This window comes from Erythrolamprus reginae, chromosome 2 (genome assembly GCF_031021105.1).
Source record: "Erythrolamprus reginae isolate rEryReg1 chromosome 2, rEryReg1.hap1, whole genome shotgun sequence".
NCBI classification, from domain to species: Eukaryota; Metazoa; Chordata; class Lepidosauria; order Squamata; family Dipsadidae; genus Erythrolamprus; species Erythrolamprus reginae.
This window is the reverse complement of record NC_091951.1, coordinates 117,858,198-117,874,283: the sequence shown is the minus strand read 5'-3', so window position 1 is coordinate 117,874,283 and position 16,086 is coordinate 117,858,198.

The window sequence follows — 16,086 nt, the reverse complement described above, 5'->3', positions numbered from 1 at the left end:
CATGGAAAACTTTATAGGCAATCATCAGAATCTGTCATTGAACCCAAGGTATATTGACAGCCAATACAGCTTTCCAAACAGAGATATAGCATGCATAGATTGAGAAACCTATAGCTGTCTTCTATATTTTGTATCATATATGTATCATGGACCATCAGGAGGTGACTAAGACATTGGTGATTATTGGCAGAGTCTTTCAGTCCCAGACACAACACAAAGTTATGCAAAGAATCTCCTTGCATCTGACAAACTCTTGAAAACTGATGTCTTATAATAAAATTCGTTACTCAGAAAAATGCTACCAGACAATGTTAGATTTCTGATACTATAGACTAATAAGGTTTTCCTCTTACAATATCCTCCCCCCCAATAATTTTTGGTACCCATTGTTTTGTTACCATAACCTTCCCAGTCTCCTTTATTTATTTTCATCTGTTCTTGAATAGCCTAGGCTCAATGCAAAAATGAATTTCACGCTTATTTTTGAGGCCAACTATTTCTAATTTCTATTCACATACTAAGCTGAAATTTTCCTTTTTATTTCCAGGCCTATGACTCAACATTTCCTCTATGGATAGTGATTCAGTGAAGAAATTCCAACTGGAAGGTGTTGTCTAAAAAAAACAAGAAACTCTTCTTCTACCCAAATAATTTCCAGGTAGTCATCCCATTCTTTCATCAGAATTATAAAATTGCAAGTCAGCCACAACTCTCAGAGTAAAGATTAATCCAGCTATTGATTTGTAACTTTACATGGTGCTTGCCATATCATATGCTGCTCATAAATGTACTTCAGTGATATATGAAGGGAAAATGTGTTGCAGGTTCTGTTGTTTTTATTAGACAACCCTTGCCCCCTTAATAAATTGCAGATTTTAAGGGTGGCAAACACAGCTACTTCGTCCTCCCCCTGTCATAGTAACCCAGTAACTCTGACCTTTTTCATTAATGTTGTTGCCTAACAGTGTCAGAAAATTGAATGCAGTTATGGAAGCTTCTAGGTGTCACATGATTTATTTATTTATTTATGAATCATATGATAAACTAAGCCGGGAATATTTTAAATATCTCCATATCTGCTATCTGCAGAGCAATATTTTCTGCTGTTGCCAAAAGTAAAAAAAGCCAGCATTCTCTTGCAGAAGTGTGTGTGTGTATGTGTGTGTCAAAGTGAATGTTTTGTCTTATAGTTTTTGTGTAAGAGATGGTTGAAATGGCAGTGAAGAGGAGAATATAATAAAAGTAATATATGTAGGGGAATAAATGAAATACTTGGCAAAAGTATTTCACAGAGTCCACGGAGAGGGGCGGCATACAAGTCCCATTAATAAATTAAATAATAAATAAATAATAAATAAAAAGCTTACACTGAGATCAGAATAAGTCAAAGATGTGTAATGTCCTTTTGATTGTTTAATACTGTATATTTATGGATGTATGCCTAAGGAATACTTGTAGTGACATTAAAGTTACATTAGTGGAGAACATGAATATACATGCACTTTTCTATGTAGATAACATCATGCTGTTGGCTGAAAACATGAACATTAGATAAACGGTAAAATCCAAGACCAAAGTAAATGTGTTTTGGCACAAATAGCAAAAAAGACAAAGTAGACGATGTTTATCAAAAGAAGGAAATCTAGCTGGGTACAAGAGCAAGTTTATGTCCACATTCTCATATAGAAGTGAGAATTGGGGTATGTCAACAGATACAGAAAAAACCATGGGTTATGGTGGGAACTAAGTAAAAGCGGTCCTTGGGTTACAACAAATCATTCAGTGGCCATTAAAACTTGTGATGGGGAGGAGGGTTATATGACTGGTCATCAGAGTTTCATCTGTTGCAGTATCCCTGTGGTTATATGATTGCAATTCAGGCACTTAACACCTAGCTCACAATTACAATGTTGCTGCAAGACATGATCACATGATTGCAATTTCCAATGTTCCTGTTGGCTTCCCACAATCAAAGTCAATGGGAAAGCTGTCCAGATGCTGTTCTTACATGAGGTCCTCACTAGGGATTGGTTCTAACTTACCTTACTGTTGATTTGCTTTGCCAGTGCACATGCACACAGCCAAAAGATATGAAATATTTTTTTCAGCCGAAAAAAATAAAGCCAAAAACAAGATGGCAACACATGTGCATTGCCAGAAACGTGGCTTCTGCACATGGTCAGAAGAAATAAATAACTAAATAAATTCCCCCAAAAAAATTATTCAAAAAAAATTTCACCCACAGACTGGCACCAACCGAACCAGTTACATGATGCCGTTATGGCATCACCAGTGGGTTGCTACCAGTTCAGGCGAACTGGGAGGACCCAGGAGGAACTCACCTCTGGTCCTCACCTAACCTGTGTAGTCCTTGTTTAATGGCAGCAACCAGAACTGCTGGAATTGTCATTGCTAAGTGATGTGGACATGTGACATTGAACTTTTTTATTTTTATTATTATTATTATTATTATTATTATTATTATTATTATTTATTAGATTTGTATGCCGCCCCTCTCCGCAGACTCGGGGCGGCTCACAGCAATGATAAAAACAATATACAGTAACAAATCTAAAGTTTAAAGTTTAAAATAACAATTTTACATTAAAAAACCTAAAAAAAACCAATATATAAAAAAGCATACACGCAAACATATCATACATACAGCTACATAGGCAAGGTGGTGAGATGTCTCAGTTCCCCCATGCCTGACAACAGAGGTGGGTTTTAAGAAGTTTACATTTGCAATTGACTGACCAGTATGGAGTCCACTTGGAGACCATGAATGAGGACAGAATCACCAAATAATTGCATCAAGGAAGAATGAATGAGTTAAGAGGAAGGTCTTGGTTGTTAGATTAAAAAGTTCTAGTGAGATCAAGTTATGAGATCCTACAAAAAAGGTAAATGTTTGAAGAAGAAAAGATAATATATTGAGTGTATGGATACTGGAAACATAAAGATGGCAAGTAGAAAGGTACGGAAAGGCATTTCAAGTGGTGTTGGAATAAGCTAAATTTAGATAAAGTTTCTTTGTTTATCTCTAATTTTTTGACTTGCTATTTTTTACTCCCTTTCTGCACTTCAGGATAATGTTGCTGCTTCCAAAAAAGAATACCCTGATGGCTAAATATGTATATATGATATATGTACTATATGATGTATGATATGAAGATATGGACTTCTGCTAGAACTGATGTGAGTAAGATGTTTTTAAAAAGAAAAAAAGTACATTATGAATCTTTTATCTGAAGCTTTTTAAAAAATAGTATGAGGATGATGAATCTTAATTAGATAATGCATAATAGAATGGTTTGGGGAGGAATAGCAAAGATTTGCTGCTGTAACCCTTTAGACTGAAACAGTTGAAATAGCAGGAAAAATGAAGAATTTCCTGTTGCTGTCCATTCAGACAGAAAGTGAAATATGCTTAAATTGCCAGGGTATGCACACACAGGAAGACAGTTAGAGCTTGCTTGTGTATTCCAATTGTAAATGTTTAGTAAAATAGAAATGAAAATTGTGTTTATTCATTTGTTAATTGGTATGCCATGTTTTCTTCAGGATCTCACAGACAATGTCATTATCCCACACTAATTTTTATAATCACAGCAACAATCCTATAAGATAGGCCTAGCTCAGAGGTAGTAAATTGCAATCCTTTGTATATTTCCTAGTAGTTTCAAATATGGAGGAAAGGGTGTTTGCATTTCTGTAACCAAAGTCCTTCTTCTTTTCTAATTTCACAGCATTGTTTCTCAAATTGGGAAATTTCTCTACTTCCAAAATACCATTAATGTTGGTTGTGAATTTCTGAAGATCAGTATCCATTCAGCTGGAAGCAATGCTGTATTTTGAGGGGCTTGAAGGGGTAATATGTAATTATTCTCATCAGCTAGCCCATGCTTTCTTTTTACAGGGAACGTGATAGGAGCAAAAGCTTCTTTTGAGATACTTAAACTGCTGGACCTATCAAATAATATCATATTTCTATTAACATGTTGTTCATGTCACTGGTTTTAGTTGTTTGAACAGTAGTCTACTCTTCTTTATCTGATAGTTCCCAGAGAAAATACTTCTTTGGTGTTTGGTATAGGATTATTGTTTGGTATAGGATTGTTTCTAGTTCATCCAGTATTGTAGCTCTGTTTGAAACTTGCTGTTCTAGAAGAACACTACAAAAAAATCATGTCAATTATACAGCTATGCGCAGCATTAAAAAAAATCTCTAAAGATGAAATGATTATAAATGCCCAACTGAATTTATTGTATCTTTCGTTCATATTTTTCCCCCATAAGTAGACAAAACATGCATTGGAAAATTGGCAGTCAGGCATGGAGTGTATGCATGGGTGATTTTGTGCAAGAAGAAAAGTAATGTGCTTGTCAAAGCTGCTTTTAAAATTACATCCATCAACCACAGCAACACTGTTATAGTTTCTGTACACGAAAGTTCCAGCTGAGTAACCCTCCTGAAAGAAGTTTTACTGCTTTCAAATGTAATTGGCAAATACAAAACACCAAATCCATTTAATTTTATCTCAACTCTATCTTAGTTCAAAACATTCTTTTTGCTGCCCAATGGGAAATGGAGAATGCAAGATGTTTTCAGACTATTGCCTAAAGCCTGAACATTTGCAAAAATATTGGACTTTTCTCTCCCCCACCCCACATCACAACTTAAACATTCTAGTTATTATAAAGCATTCTTAAGAATGATGTGATATATTTAAATACTACAATAATTTTTAAAGATGAAAAGCTGGATTTATTTTAGTAGGAAATAATTGCCAGAATCAAAGGTGCATCAAAGGTATTTTTGATTATTTTAAACCATTATCTCTTTTGCTCTATTTGAGACTAACATGTGATTAAGAATAGAAACAATTAATTATCAGTATATTTAAATATAGATCTATTAACTGAATGAAATGGATACAAAGAATGATACAATGGTTTTTAAAAAACAAACCTATCCAGTTGCCATTTTCAAGTCACTCACATAAACCCAGAGATTGTTTTCCTTTAAACCCTACATAAGGAGCATGATTTTAAGGATTAAACTTCTACTGCCCAGCACATAACTATTCTAGACGTTTCAAGAACAGGTAGAGGCTTGCATCTGAAATATTACATGAATCAGTCCTAAATTCCACAACTACAAAAATCTAAATTAATGTTGATATTTGGGGAAGTTGCACCTTGAAACATGGATAAAAAGTAAATTACATCATAAAAATATTGGATAGAGTCCAAAACAAATTTGAATTGTATGATTGTAATTCTGCCAGATTAATTATTATGCCAAGGAAATTAGATCATAATTAGATCATAAATGAATATTCTGCTTCATAGAAACTCACCCTTTGTATTTCCCCTGGGCAATTATTTTCCCAGAATTGAATTCCAGGGAGGCCATTATGCAATTCATTCATTCATTTTTTGTACTTTTGTATAAACGTGTGCACAAATCCATCTTTGCCTCTGATACAAAACCACAAAGTTACATTCTTCACTGAGGCGCATGAAGATTCTGCTCCTGTTATGATTCCTTTTCAGTTGAGATCAAAGACTACATTTTTTTTGCAGTCTTTATATAAAACCCCTGTCATTTTTAAATTGAAAAGAGGCATGCAGATGGATGAAACTAATAGATCCTTATATTTGCAAAGTAATGTATGACCTAATCCGATTCCCACATCTCATAAAAATAGTTTAGTATCACATGCCATACAGTGTAATTCTTGGCTAAACAAAAGCACTTCAAAATATTTTTTCAAAATATGTACTTTGAGAGAAAGCAGGTTCCCTGCAAGTTCAGTGTATTTGTACAAATTTAAGAGAAACAGCGAACGCTGCAGAAATGGGATGGATCCTTGTATAAATTGGCACATGTGAAAAACTTTGCCTGAAAATAATTTTTCCATCAATCTCTAATTCAAACTTTCTCTTTCTTGCACATCTCTTCCATGCAGTCTTTCTCCAGTCATTCCCCAACATTGCTGAGTTTATCACCACTTGTTGGAACCCAGCTGCAGCTGGTTGACCAACTACAATACAGGGGGGAAAGCCAAGTCCCCTCATTCATACTATCAATTTGTTCTTAAAGATTCATGCAATGTTGATTTAAGGCAGGGTATGGACTATCTGCAGTCCTTGGGCCCACAAGCAGGATTCAAGTACCTTCTTCTGTAGGCCTTTGATCCCCCTTGATTATTATTGCTGAAACTGACTACGATGTTCCCTCGATTTTTGCGGGGGATGAGTTCCAAGACAGCCCGCGAAAGTCGAATTTCCGCGAAGTAGAGATGCGGAAGTAAATATACCAGTTTTGGCTATGGACAGTATCACAAGCCATCCTTTAACACTTTAAACCCCTAAATTACCATTTCCCATTCCCTTACAACCATTTACTCACCCTTATTACTGCTACTCACCATTGAATAAGACACTTAGTGATCCTGATATTTATAAACATAATTATTTATTAACAATAATTATTTGTTATTTATTTGAAAAAATTATTAGTTTGGCGATGGTGTATGACGTCATCGGGTGGGAAAAACCATGGTATAGGAAAAAAAACCGCGAAGTATTTTTTAATTAATATTTCTTTTAAAAAACCGTGGTATAGGCTATTGATGAAGTTCGAACCCACGAAAATTGAGGGAACACTGTATACTGTTTTTCATATCCTAAGGAGGAAAACTGTGATAAAAGTCCCAAAAGGCTTATTTTCATAAATTTTCCCAACAACTTCTCATCCCAAACATCACTACCAACTTGAGTCATCTGGCCATACATACTTTGTGGTCCTCAGCTTTCCCCATGTGTTAAATGTGCCTTGAACCATCAAAAGGTTACTCACCCTGAGAAGCTTGACTTTAGCCATTGTACATATTATTTATATGACCCTGCATTTCCTTTCCTGGAGAATTGATTTATGAGTATACCTGAAGTAAGCATATGGTTGGAAGATTTTATCTCCCACTGGAGAATAAAGCTGCAAGGGAAGGCTCTTGAGGTAGACCAGGTCAGGAAACAGAAATATACAACATACTAGAACTTTGTGTTATTAATATAGACTGTACGAACAGAATTTTGAAAGCCTGATCATGTTTCTCCTTTTTACTTTCTAATACCAAAGAGAGTCAAAGTGGGGCAGTCTTGAGTTTCTTTCTCATGCCTTACTGTATTATTTTTGAAATGGTTGCCACATTACCTCTTTCTGTAATAAGCCTCTGTATATGTCAACATGATGTAAAACTCTCAGTTATGTTTCAACAAAGGGCTCAAGGTTACTTAGCAGCTTAATGCAGAACTACTCATTAAATACTTAGTTTGTCATTTAAACAATTCGTATACAAAGCAATCAGCACAAGAGATCTCAGCCCCAGAATATGACAGTTGGGGCAAATGGAATGGAAGTTAAAGTCAAATAACAGAACGTGATTGTTTGAAAGGCTAGGCTAGTATTTTAGAAGGGTGGAACATTTTTTTCCATTTGAGAATATATTTTTGTTTCTTTCTACATGAATAGGTTGTTGGGTTTTTTAAAAAAGATTATGTCTCCAGTCAATCAACACTAAGTGGCTGAATAAATGGTTAAGCATCCATTAATTCATTCTCTGCAGAATGAATGAGAGCTTGGTCCCAATTATAGTAATTTTACAATAATTCCATGGGGAATAAAAGCTTTCAGATTACTGCATGTTTGTAAAGGAACTTGTAAGAGAAAAACCTGATTGTCATTGTTTGGACCTAGTCCAGGAAAACATGAGCCCTGAGGTAAAATTTGTTTCAGGTTTGAAAAAGATTATTTAATTTATAGGCTTGACGGTTACTGAACCTTTCAGCTTGGAGCTATTTTGCCTTTTGATAGGTTTTTGGAATATTCTCAAATGTTGCAAATTGTATCCTTTTGTTTGTTCAAACTGTCTATAAAGGTTTTTTTAAATCACAATTTATGTCATGCTGCCATATAGCAAATGCCAAGAGGTCATCAAATGCATTAAATAATTCTAGAAAGTTTTCTTTTACATTCAGTGTTCTTGTACAATACACTAAGGTACCACATATACGTGATAGAATTATCTGACATATTCAGTAGCCAAGTAATTTTGCGGGGTGTTACCAATGATGAAGAAAACAATATCAATGTAGAAGAAAAATATTAGGTCTCAAAAGAAACTAGCATGGCTGCATAAAGAACTCTCTGACAAATTGAAAGACAAAAAAGACAAGTAGAAAAGTAGAAAGAGGGGGAAATAACTAAGGTAGAATACTAGCAGTAAGGCATTTGATAAAGTAGACCATAACCTACTACTAGATAAGTAGAAAAATGTGAATTAGACAGGAACACAACCAGATGGATTCAAAACTGGCTGACCAACCGCACAACGTGTAGTGTTCAATGGAACTGCATCTACATGAAGGGAAGTATGAAGTGGAGTACCTGATGGTTCTTTTTTAGGCCCAGTACTTTTCAACATCTTCATTAATGACCTGGAGGAGGGGACAGATGGGGAACTCATCAAATTTGCAGATGATACTAAACTGGCAGGAATAGGCAACCCTCCAGAAGATAGGCTCAAGATACAGAAGGAGCTGGACAGACGTGAACATTGGGAGCTATCTAACAAAATGAAATTCAATGGTGAAAAAAGTAAGGTTCTACATATAGGCAAGAAAAACAAAACACAGAGGTACAGTATATGTGGTACATTGCTCAACAGTAATAACTGTGAGAGGGATCTTGGAGTTAAATATGAGCTAGCAGTGTGCAGCAGCTGCCAATAAAGCCAACACAGTTCTAGGTTGCATTAACAGAGAGATAGAATCAAGATCACATGAAGTGTTAATACCACTTTATAATGTCTCGGTGAGACCACACTTGGAATACTGCATTCAGTTTTGGTTGCCATGATATAAAAAGGATGTTGAGACCCTAGAAAGAATGCAGAGAAGAGCAACAAAGATGATTAGGGGACTGGAGGTTAAAACAAATAAAGAATGGTTGCAGGAACTGGGCATGGATAGTTTAATGAAAAGGACTACGGGAGACATGATAGCAGGTCCCAATATGCCACAAAGAAGAGGGAGTCTCCAAAGCACCTGAGGGTAGAACAAGAAGCAATGGATGGGGGAGATGTGGGAGGGCATTTTTACCCTCCTCCGGCTCTAGGGAAGCCTTTGAAGCCTGGGGAAGGCGAAATATGAGCCTACTGGGGCCACCAGAAGTTGGGAAACAGGACATTTCCAGCCTCCAGTGGGGCATCTGAGGGGATGGGGGAAGTGGTTTTCACCTTCCCCAGGCATTGAATTATGGGTGTGGGCACTCGCGCATGTGCAATAGCATACACGCATGCTCTTTCACCACCCGAGAAAAGAAAGGTTCGCCATCACTGCACTATAGCATTTCTGAAAATGTAGTTTGCAGATGCATATAGGTAGCATTGTAGTTTAATATACTGTAGATAGGAATCTTTGGGTTGAGGAGAATTCAATTCAATTCAATTTATTAGATTTGTATGCCGCCCCTCTCTGTAGATTGTAGGGAGGCTCACAACAATAATAACACAATATATAACAAATCTAATAATTAAAAGTCACTAAAAAAACCTTATTAAAAAGAAAAAATACACACAAACATACCATGCATAAACTATATAGGCCCAGGGGAGATGTCTCAGTTCCCCCATGCCTGGCAGCAGAGGTGGGTTTTAAGAAGTTTACAAAAGACAAGGAGGGTGGGGGCAATTCTAATCTCAGGGGGGAGCTGGTTCCAGAGGGTCGGGGCCACCACAGAGAAGGCTCTTCCCCTGGATCCCACCAGACAACATTGTTTAGTCGACGGGACTCGGAGAAGGCCAACTCTGTGGGACCTAACCAGTCACTGGGATTCGTGCGGCAAAAGATGGTCTCGGAGATATTCTGGCCCGATCAATTATCTATTATGGATACACTTTTTTCAGTGCCTTCTTTGAAATCTTTTGCTCCAGATTGATATTACCAGAACATATCTTCCTTTTCAACATTTTCAAATGATATAAGGATATAATGTATTATCACTACAAATGATAGCAGATATGTGGAAATCAATGGTGTTCTTCAATTAGAACATTTTTCCCCTTAATCCCAGAACTTGTTTTATTAAAATGTTGTCTTTACAACTCAGTAGCGCTATAAAAATGATTTGGAAAAAGTGCCATGACGATCATATGGATCTCTGGAATATTGTGCCCCTTGAGTTGAGATCTTCCCCCACCCCAGTGGTGGGTTGTAAATTAGATTGCCACTGGTTCGCGCATGTGCGCTCGCACTTCTGCATGTGCACAGGAACATCCCAGTGGGTGGGCGGAGCCTGCTGCTGCTGCCGCTACTGGTTCTAAGAACCATTCTGAACCTAGAGCAACCCACCACTGCCCCATCCTCTTGGCCTCCTGGATGGGCCTTAAAATCTGACTTTGCTGATAGGCCTTGGGTCCTGATGGGGTGTTCCATATCAGAGGTGGATTAAGAGAAAACTCCACCTCAATTCCATTGTACATTGGTTACTTAACAATTTTTAAAAATAATTTTAATACTAATATTTATTATTTTAATGTTTTATTATTATGGTTTTTATCTTGTAAGCTGCTTAGAGTCACCTGATGGCCTATCTTTTTAAGGTAGCCTTTCCTTTTTCAGGCTTCCCATTGAAAAAACAACAACCTTGGAGCTGATTTAAGAGTCACGTTTACTTAAATGAATCAGTATCTTAAAAGAACTGAAACGTTTTTTTCAGACTCACAGAAATTTGAAAGTCGGGAGGCTGTTTTAATGGGGTGAGAGAGAAACTGTCGTTGTATAAGATCTGAAGTGCTTCCTCCAAATCAGATCTGAAGTGTGCACAGATGCATGATTGCGCAAATGAGCCCAATATTTGTTCCTGTTAAACCCTTGCTTAGTCTTAAATACATTTGTGCATATTTATGGTTTAAACAAAAAAAGCACACAGCAATGCAGTGGCCTTTGTGTCTATGCTTTCAAATGTTGGCCAGGGTAGAGAAAGAAGCCAGAATTGTCATCAGCCAGAAAGGCTCTGAGAAAAAGGAACATTGGAAAATAAATTAGTGCAAAGCAAAAAAAAGAAGAAAAGAGGCCCTATCTAGTGTCAGCCTATTGAAGAGCATTGGTTTACACTGTTGAGTTTATGAAGCATTCTCTCCCTGAGGCATTTAAATAGTGCACACCAAATGAACAAAAATATAATGAAGGCAAATCTAAAACAGGTGATTGAAAATATATGCAGTTCCTTATGTACTTACATATCTGTTTATTATTTTAAATGTAGGAGCATGTGTTTGTTAAGAAAATATATATCTTTTCCTTCAATAAAAATGTATTCTTTAAGAGGGTGGCTTATTACATGCCAGAGGCTTCTAAGCATGGTTCAAAAGTTTAATGTTGCATGGCTAGTCATTGAATATTATTAGACAATCCTAAATCTTCTATTCTTCCTTAATCCTATAAAATCCTTTCCTAAGCCTACCGCAGTATGCATGAAGGTCATATATGGTTAGATTTCAGTATCTATGCTTGTATATTAACCAAATTATACATATGGAGTGACTTGACAGATAAAAAATACTTACAGTATAAACGAAACCTGGCAGAGCCAATTTATACATTTTTCTCACTGGATGCAATCAAGTTTATCCTCAAGAACCAGTTCTCAGACTATGTTTCCTGAAGCTGCAACCTCTTAATAGGGAACACATTTCTTTTATTTATTTAAATGTACAGCCTGTTCTTGTCCGTACAGTTGTGTCCAATGTAATTCTGATCGGTGTTGCATCCTTAGCCCTTTAGCTCCTTAATTAATTTATTGTGTGATGCTTGTCAATATAGGACTGTCTCCTTTTTTTGTGAAGAACTGCAAAGGAAGAGGAAGAGGAAGAGCACTCCGATCAACATTTAGGAGCTGTTCACAATTTAAGATTCTATTCATTTTTCTTCATTTTTTCTCTTTTTAAATTTTACATCATTTGTATGGTTCTCCTGCCATCAACTTGGTATTGACTCTGCTGCTGTGATGAGGTTGTCCCATCATCTAAGGTGCTTTTTCAAGAGGCAAGTAGACTTTCTGTTTTTTTCTTTGAAGACTTTTTGCTTCTCATCCAAGAAGCTTCTTCAGCTCTGACTGGATGGTGGGGTATGGAGGGATTTATATACTGCTCAAAAATAAATAAAGGGAACACTCAAATAACACATCCTAGATCTGAATGAATGAAATATTCTCATTGAATGCTTTGTTCCATACAAAGTTGAATGTGCACAACAGCATGTGAAATTGATTGTCAATCAGTGTTTTTGCTTCCTAAGTGGGCAGTTTGATTTCACAGAAGTTTGATTTATTTGGAGTTATATTGTGTTGTTTAAGAGTTCCCTTTATTTTTTTTTGAGCAGTGTACTTCTGTGCCATCAGGGACACAGATAAACCTCTAGGTGACCTTAATGACCTGCTAAAGGAATGCAAGTGATCAGCTGCCTGCAAGGGGTATAAATCCTTCCATTCCCCACCAACTGTAGTGATTCACTTAACAGCAGTGGCAAGAAAGGTCACAAAATGGGGAAAATTCACTTAACAAATGTTTCACTTAGCTACAGAAATTTTGGGGTCAATTGTGGAAGTATGTTGAGGACTACCGGTATAATATTCAAAGATGGTATTAGCTTCTTCATCTGAAGGGACATCTAACTCCGTTTCTTCTTAATGTGCTAATTAGCTCCTGGGTGATTTATTAGTGGTGGGAAACATTGCATTTCAGTGACTGATTTTTCGGAAAGCTCAGAAACCTTAGGCAGTTATAAGGGTCAGATTTTTTCAGGCCAGCAAACAGTGCTGGAGTTGCAGATCTTGCACTCCACAAATAAATTGGTCAAGGAGGAGATCGTCAAGATCTGAGAACTCACAGCTGACACCAGTTGTTCGAAGGGTGGCCATGTAATAGTTAATTGATTTGCCTTCTTTTTGGAACCGCGTGCCTCCTGGTGACACACAAAGAGCCGGAGTGTAGCGGTTCTTTAATTTTTCTATCAGTGTCTCCCATGGAACCATATAAATGGGCTGTAGTGCGATCAGGGCTCGGGCTGTGATGAACATTTCATGGCCACAGGAGCTGAGGAAACATCCCAATTTTCGGGAGGTGGGCAGCTCTGTGAAATCGTTCACCCTCAGAATGCATTCGAATTGGGTTAAATAGACATCTCAGGTTTTTTGTGGCAGGCTCAAATGGAGCAAAGACTAGTAAAGTAGCCATCCTGAGAATGACAGTTTTAAGCAGTCAGCGGTAGTGACCTCTCATCGCCCAGCTAATGACTAGTTCACTTCCTGTTTCAGCTCTAGTGACTCACCCTCAGAAGATCTTGATTCTGTGTGTTTCTTCAGGTTTCATCCTTCCTTTGTCTCCAGTATTAGATCGGTGGGTCAGGGCTGACAGGAATGGAGACAGAGTCAGATGTGAACAGCAAACAGCAAACCTTTATTTCAGCACCATAAAACAGAACAGAGAACAGGCAGCTTGACAGCTCCTTTTATTCTAGAGCTATCAAACTCTGAGCCAATAGCAGGGCTTCAATTTTCCACTTGCCAGCTGCTTGTGTCAGAGTCAATCAGGCTCGACTAGCAGCCAGCATAGTCATAACTATGAGGACTTAACGGATGGTAATGTTGTTATGCTAATGTCTGGTTTTCTAGTAACTCTAATTACTCTTATTATAGGATTTAACTGATCTGTTTCCTGTGGGAATAGTGGTTGGGTGAAGTAAGCAAAAATCTCAGACACAATCTTTCTGGCAGAATTGTGGTTTGCTGAACAATGATGTTCTGTCTGTTTTTAAAAATGTTTTCCATCCAAGTGCAATTATACATATTATTGTATTTTTCAAGCAAACCATTTTCTAGTGGTTAATGACATCATTCCCATGAAAGGTACTATCCAGTCAGATTTCAGTATTTCAGCCTTACTTTAAATGATTTCAGAACTGCTGCATGAATGAGCTTTGGCATTTTAACATCCTGCAATGGAAACGACATTAAAAGATAAACAAAATTATATACAAACACACACTTACGCATTCATAATTTACAAATTTTAGAATCAAGTTGCACTTTGTATGCACTTATGTTTTAAAGAGACGGTTTTGGAAATAATAATTTCTTCCATAAACTGATGGAGAAACATCAGTATACAAGTGATACATTTTAGTGAAGAAAACTTTCTGACTCTTTATGACATATTGGTAAATTCTAGCCTATAAACTGCTTGCACTATGCTTCAACTTCACATTTTGTATTACATGCTAAAAACTGTGATATGCATGAACCACATCATTTTTTTCTAAAACAGGTATTTGTTGTAAACCTAATATGAAATGTATGCTGGCAATACGTTTGCATAAAAGGCAGTTCTTTTGGTACTTGTATGTCAATATCTATGATAATTATTACCGTGTTTCCCTGAAAATAAGACAGGTCCTGATAATAAAGCCAACAGGGCTTTTCAAGACATGCATTGAAATAACCCACCCCACCCCTGAAAATAAGTTCAAGAAGTTTGATTGAATCCATGATAAGCTTTCTTTTGCAATGGGCTTCTCTGCACACAATGCCAAAGAACGTGATGGAGCTACAAGTGTCAGATAGGATGCACGTCTCGCGGCCCAATGCATCCCTCCTGCCAGAAATGAATCTCTGTGAGATTCATCACGCCACCACTGCTGCCTTGTGGAGCAGTACTCTGCAAGGCTTGTGCCACTGCATGCATGAATAGCAGCAGGAACCCAGCTGATGAAGCTCGTGGCAGTCCTGAAGTTCGTGCATGGAACGGCACAACAAGCCTTGCAGAGCCCTGTCCCATAAGGCGGTGGTGACAGGCCAGCTGCTCAGCCGGTGCCAAGAACAGGGAGGGGAAGTGGTGACGATGGGGCATTCAGTCCCACACTCGCCCACTACTGCACCCCCAAAATAAGCCCATCCTGATAATAGGGCCAAGACCATATTTCAGTGTTCAAAAAAATATAAGCCCTGTCTTATTTTTGGGGAAACACGGTATCCTTTTATTCAATTTAGCAGTCCTTTGGAATACTTTTCTGGTGTAATGGTTAGGGCATCAGATTAGAAACCAGGAGTTCTAGTCGCACCTTAGGCCCAAATCCAGTTGGGTAATCTTGAGTCAATAGCTTTCTCTCAGCTCTAACATGTCAACAATGGCAAGCCACTTCTGGCACCCTTCCTAGAAAAGTGTGGGGAATTGTCTAGGCAGTTGCCAGGGGACAATTCTCACTTGAAGGCACACCCATCAAGAAGCTTTTTGAACCTATTTTAAGCAACTTGTAGCCCACAGAGCTTCTGTAAATTTTAATTTGAACCAAATGAGCCATAACAAATGAAAAACACTTGAAATAAATTAACAGACATTTATAAACGTCTGTTGTCACTTTGTCATTATGGGGTACTGAGTGTAGATTAATGAGGGGGGGGGGGAAATGAATTTCAACAACTGTAGAATCAGGCTGCTGCATAACAAAATTGACAAAATTGAAGCAGTCTGACTACTTTCTGAATATTTTGACAGTTAGAAGGGCAAAGATGATGGGTGATTTCTTCCTCTGATTCTCCAGCATAATTGCTACCTTGGAAGAGAAAGAAAGGGAAATTCCATATATACATCATATCCATTGTTTTATCAGCTCACCAAATCCAGAGCATAAAATTTGAAAAAGAGACATAAGGCTGTAGTTTCAGGCCAAATTCCCACAGTTTCATAAAGGTACTTCAGATGCAGAGCTGTAAGTGTCTTTTAAACACCCTGCTTTGCATCCCTTACCTGGGGCTATACATGGAAATCGTACAACTCAGAAATCATTCTCCTTGGGGTTCTTTTTTTCTGAAAGCGGAATGACTTTGACTTTGTGGCTCATGAACCATCCCCTTGGCAAAGCTAGTAATATTCCATAATTTAATTCAGGATCTAAACCTTTGTGTGCATAATTGTGTATAATACATTATGTTGAGTCATCAGTTGCCATAATATAGTTGAC